We start from the raw sequence: 6,154 nt of genomic DNA, 5'->3' as shown, positions 1-6,154 counted from the left end.
CAATCCTCTTGTAACTTTCACTTTTAGTATTTAGAGTGTTCCTCTAGAAAACCCAGTTGTAGTCTCTTGCAAGGATAGGAATTCATGATCAGTGCAAATACTTTAAGTCAGATAGAGGAGTTATCTGGTAAGTAAGTTGACTTACTCCCCTCTATGTAGGTTACACTTGCACAGCCCTTTATCTGGGAACTTTCCCTCGTAACTTTGCATCATTCTTCATTCCCTTTGTGTCTCAGACTAGGGACCCGGTCTTGCAGAGCACTGGGGTCCCCCTGACAATGTACCCTCAACTTCCACTTAAGTCAAAGAGTGTTTAGCACCTTGCGTGAGTCAAAAGGCCCTAGGCTGGCACCACTCTGTTGATTTTGTTTGCTTGAGCAGTATGTAGTATGTGACCAGAGGAGACACACTTATGTGGAGTACCATGAACAAATAGTAAATGACTGGAAAAAGTTGGATTTCTGCCACCCAGTATAGCCGTAATACCTGTTGGGAACACACAATATTATTGTTTATCTTTAATTGAGCAACATAGCAGCAGCAGATTACATCATAACATCTTTTAACAGTCCAATCATTGCACTGCATCGTGGACATGATATTTCATCCTCTCATTGTCAGAAGGATAGTCGAGGATTAGAGGACAAGTTTGGAGGGAGGAAAGCTGGATTCTATTTCTTAAGCAAGTAATTTCATAGTCTCTATCTCATGTTCTTTGTTTGTAAAAATGGGAGAAGTTAAACTCATTCATGTATGTCAAGAACTTGCGATCACCAACTGGAAAATACCAGAGAAGTGGAAAGTAATGTTGAGACATGGATCAGAAACCTAGAACTAAGACTCATTTATGTATAAGGAAGTAAATGAAATGCTATTAGTGAGATGAGTGCTGTGAGAGCTTGTCTACATGCAGAGCTGCATTGGTTTAATTCAAAAAGTGATTTATATGATTTTAAATTAATAAAGCTAAACCAGCATAAACTCCTTTGTGGACACTTATTTTGATTTAAACCAGGCTTAAATCTGTTCCTAATTGACTTAACCTAAACCAAATCAAGCCACTCTTAAACCAAAATAAGAGTGTCCACACACAGGTTTGCATTAAGCCAGTGCAACTGCATGTTTAGATAAGGATAAGCTATCTCCTGATGAGTTGGAACACTATACATAGGTGCTTAGTTTTGCTAGAACCTATTCATATCTGGGTTATTCACACAGCCACAAGACTGATAAAAGTTATAACTTCCTGCCTCTTCTGCCAGTCTCATTGCTTTCCATGTCCTTCTGCTACAAGACATCACCCACAGAATATTATACAAGGTGCCTGATGAAATGCTGTGAATCCTTAGTAACGATGTGATAAAATAGAAGAGTTACTATTTCTGAAATATCACAGTGATATGGTAACATCATGACTTACTTTGTACTTACAACATGCTATTCATCTGATGAGCTCAGAGCCTGTGACTAAAGTGGGCAGGTCTATGAACCTCATTTTAAAAATGGAGAAACCATGACACAGAGAATAAGGGCTATATTTTCAAAAGCACACACACGGGATACTTTGAAACTTATGACCTAAGTAGCTTGCCCAAAACCTCACAGTGGCAGGAATAAAACCCAAGCCCTTAACTCCTAATAACCTGCTCTTATTGTTTTTTGGAAGAAAGAGGGGCTTGGGGGCTTTTTGGACCATAAAATAATAATGCTTAAAGGAGACCTTACAGAGAAGACAGTGTTGTCTAGTGGCTAGAGAACTGGCTTAGGAATCAGGAAACCTAGGTTCTATTACTGGCTATCTCCCTCATCTGCTGTGTGACTTCAGGCTAGCCTCTGTTTCTCCATCTTTAAAAAGATGCTTTTCTTCCTTTGTAAAGTCCTTTGAGATCTGTGGATGAAAATACAAGCATTGTATATCGATAATATAATTTATCATTCTTCAGGTAACTGTATTTTACACACACATTAAACAAGGACGAGAATATTTTAATCTTAAATGTGGAAAGAGAAGGTTTAGGAAAGTAGAAAAACAGAAATGCAAGGAAAATTAAACAGTGATTTGGGGTAACACCATATACTTAAGTGTTAAGCAAAAGACAATTCCACCCTAGATACTGGTGTCAAAACATTCATACTCTCTCTGGTCTTACAGTCTACATGATCATCAACACCATCCACCAGATTATAGCCTTGTGATATGTTTTTTTCCTCCTATTCTATTTATATATAGACAATTATGTTATGCACAGTCCTTAGTTCATAAACATTGTTAAAAATATTTTAATTGGTTAAAAAATTGGTTAGGGTTAGGGTTAGGGTTAGGGTTCAATGATGACAGTTACCCAAAACCACCCTCCACACAATTTCCCCCCCCCCAGCATACATTGGTGGGAAATCCCAGCATTCCAATGGGCGGTGGGGAGTGCGGGAACTGTGGGATAGCTTCCCACAGTGCACCGCTTCAAAAGTCGACGCTTCGCCCGTTACTGTGGACTCACACAGTCGAATTAGTGTATTTATTGTGGATACACAACTTCGACTTCATTAGGTCGATTCCAGAAATTCGAATTAAGATGAATCGAAATAGTCTTGTAGTGCAGACGTACCCTAAGAGTGCTTACCAGCTGGAAGGGAGAAGATGAACCTCATAGCACCTGGATGCAAAATGGTCACTTCAGGGATACAGCACCTTACCCCTGCCAGATAAAAAGAAAAAGCTACCAGAAGAGCATGATGGGAAAGGCTCCTACAACAAGGTGAACCCAAATGAGTGTTTTCAGCAATGCCAAAGAAGATAGATCTGAGGGAAAGATCAGCATTCCACCTCCAATCCAAGAGTGGGATTTTCTAAACCACTGAGTGTTGACTTAACTCACAGAGTTAGGCCAATGCTGAGTGATTCTGACAAGCCTACATCTACTCTTCTGACAGTTGGTATGCTGAGGTGTTGAGAGAGATCCTCATGTGCTTTAAAATAGTTACATCTTTTTGTTTTCTGATACATTTACATAATGAAAAACTAGATGCTTTTGTGGCCATCATTTGCTTGTTAGAGCTGTGTGGAAAATGGAAGTTCTGTTTAGTGGAGAATTTAAAGATCTCTTTCAGATTCAGAATAAAACCTGAAAATTTTGAGGTTCTTTGCAATAGAAATTTTTTTAAAAAATCAGTTCTGATTGATCAGAGTTTCATTTCAATAAAATCATTTTGATTTTAACTTTAATTTTAACCTAATATAAAAACAGGAAAATTCAAAATGAGCAATTGTTTTGAAAACAAAAGTTAAAACATTTCATTTAAAAAATGTGAGAAGTCCCATTTCAACAACGTTTGAACTCCCTCCCTGCACTTTTTCTCTGAAATGAATTTTCAGTGAAATCAACAGCATTTCATGAAGCATCTCAAATTTTAATGGAACTGCATTTTCCACTGGAAAACTATTCTATCGATGTTTTTCTGATCAGCTCTACCTCCTGTGTTTGAAGTAGACTACCAGCTCAACCCCAACATATTTCTCATAAGCTGCAATCCTGCAAGGTGCTGAGTGCCATCACTTGGTAATTTCAATTGGTACTGAGGGTGCACAACACCTCACAGGAAGTGCTGTAAACCTTGAAGACCCAGGCTGCTAGTAAGTATGCAGGGATGAAAAGGAGAATATTTTTCTAATACCTGTGGGGCAAATTCTGCCACCCATACATTTAATACTTTACTCCATGAGTAGTCTTGTATGAAATCAACACTACTGGTAATTCATAGAATAAGGTATTTATTAATGGTGGCAGCATCTGGCCTGTAAGGTAGGGTCAAAATTATAAGAATAATACCTAGCTCCTAGCTAGTGCTTTAAATCATTACATCTCAAAGCCCCAATCCACAAAGGTACTTGGGCACCTAACTCCCAGATTAAAGTGCCTAAATCCTGTTATTAGGCTCTACTGTGATCCACTAAGCCCCTTCTTAGCTGCTGCCTAGCCCTGTAAGCACCTAACTCACTTGGTGCCTACATTTTTGCAATAAAAGTACCCTAGATACCTATGTTTCTGCTCCTAGGTGTCCAGGCACCTCTCCTGCCTAAGGCCCAGAGCAATCCGTGAACTGTGGGAGGATAGGCAGGCAAACACCTATCTTGCCAAGTAGGTCAAATCTGGGAGTCATGCTCAGAGGTTGCTTAACTGCATTCAAAACAGCTGGGAGTGGCACAGAAGGGAAGGAGCATTAATCTTTAGCCCAGTGCCTAGAGCACTCATCTGGGATGTGGAAGAGCACCAGTGTCAGTCCATCCCGCCTTCGCCTGGTAAGAAGCAAGGATCTGAATGGGAATCTGCCACCTCTCACGAGTGCTCCAACCACTGGACTGTAGAGTGACTGTCACTCTCTTTAATAATTAATTATTAATTGGCCCAAATTAAATGGTTGAAGTGGAATAACATCAATAAAAGAGATGGAGACCCGCATCAGAATATCCCCCAGTCCAATGTTTAGAGTACTCACCTGAGAGGTGACAGATCCTTGTATCAGACCCATTGTCCTTGCTTCTCTACCACTCCAGGTGTTACTTGTGGAGTTAAACTGCCTCTGAGGCCCCACAAGAAAGACCAGATTTTTACCTGCCTAACTTTCCCCTGTCTGTGGATTACAAGTGGAGATAAGCACCAAATTCTGAGTGGGGCGGGCCTTAGAATACACCCCTCTTGTCAGAATCCCCTATTGGCTGGTTTAGGCATCTTCACACCAAGCTTGCTGGCTTTGTAGATTGCTTTCTGTTATATTCTTGGGGGCAGCCAGTTTAGGAAGAAATTACTTGAGGCCAGAGAGCAGACAGCTAACAAAGCTACCATTTATTTACAGACACGGAGCTCACCTGACCAGCTCAAGCTGGCTGGGCTATCCCCTAATAATCTAACTCAGTTGCCATAGGAACAAAAACCATGACAACCAAATATGCAACACTTTCTAAACTGCCTGTCTCTTCTCATTAATTGTACAGGGAGCCTAGGCACCTAACTCACTCTCTGTGGATTGCTGTATTGCGCCAGTGACTTTCTAGGTGCCTAAAAGTTAGCTGTTGCAGTGCTCAGTATTACAAAGCCTAAAGTCCCCTTGTGGAGCCAGGCCAAAGTATTTTACAAAGGTCAGTATTATCAATTTTGGCTATACAGACTGGTTAATTTAAAGCATGAACCACCTTTGCTCACAGCTTGATTAAAACTAAATGCACACTATTCAGAAACCTGGAAAAGATTAATTTTTTATACAAAAATAAAAATTTGTGCACCTTTTGACACTTTTTGATTTAAACCAGGAACAGAACTGAAAGTGCCAAAATACCACAAGAAACACTGTTCTGATTATATTGCCAAACTCATTGAAACAAACAAACAAAAAACACCAAAAATCTCATTAGAAAAGCCTGACCTCATAAGGCTTCTTGGCCCAAGGGGCTTGGACAAGTTCAGCTAAACTTCCAAAAGTTGCCATTTTGGATAACCTTGTTCAGACTGAACACAAACCTCTGAATCTTTGGAGTGTCTTATGAGAATGTTGAAATCTTTTACATACTTTGGAATTTGAATTTTATCCAGTTTCAACAGTTTAGGCAATGTGGAAACTCATTTAATAATGTAAAAGAGCTTCAAAGACAAACAAAGGTTTCACTGGGCTTGGTCAGAACAAAAGTCTGTCTCCCCCCGGGGCTTAAATGTATCCAGTTTTCCACAGAACAAGGACATTCCTTGCCTAGGGTTACAGACCAGGTGTTCCTTTCACCAAATGTAAACTGGAAATCAACAAACCATTGCTGTCACCTGCTGCTTGGGGAAGAGGCTTTCCTGCAGGTTCTCTGTGTTGTTTCTGTGAGGCTTCTTATTACCCTATCAGGAGGTAATATCCAGCTGAGTTAAATGGTAGGTGCTGGCGGACACCCATCAGCAAACACAATTGTTTTTTAAACTCTTTAGGACTTAAATATAACCTACATTGTGGGCAAGTATAATCAAGTTTCCTTCCATTTACAAGATGGTAGAGGAGGGGGAGGTGTTCTGTATCAACTGGGTGGTCCCCCTGAAGAGCTAATCTAGCCCATGGCAATATTGATAACAGCAGTAATAATAGGACATTTTGCATATATAGTGATTTACATAATGAAAGATCT

The 6,154-nt window shown here is 40.0% G+C and overlaps 1 long non-coding RNA gene across 2 annotated transcripts; it reads right to left on the bottom strand.

The window, feature by feature from the left end:
• Positions 1-1,148: 1,148 nt before the first annotated feature.
• LOC123344162 lies at positions 1,149-5,888 on the bottom strand. 2 transcript variants are annotated; one of them, XR_006572473.1, is made up of 3 exons: positions 5,796-5,888; positions 2,622-2,696; positions 1,149-1,888 (listed from the first exon to the last, which is right to left on the bottom strand). It is a non-coding gene; the product is annotated as an uncharacterized LOC123344162 (long non-coding RNA). The 2 variants fall into 2 exon arrangements; XR_006572472.1 differs by lacking the exon at positions 5,796-5,888 and adding an exon at positions 4,495-4,944.
• Positions 5,889-6,154: the final 266 nt, after the last annotated feature.

The sequence above is a fragment of the Mauremys mutica genome, chromosome 1 (genome assembly GCF_020497125.1).
Source record: "Mauremys mutica isolate MM-2020 ecotype Southern chromosome 1, ASM2049712v1, whole genome shotgun sequence".
Taxonomy (NCBI): domain Eukaryota; kingdom Metazoa; phylum Chordata; order Testudines; family Geoemydidae; genus Mauremys; species Mauremys mutica.
The sequence above is the reverse complement of the archived record's forward strand: the minus strand, read 5'-3'. Positions and strand labels throughout refer to the sequence as shown.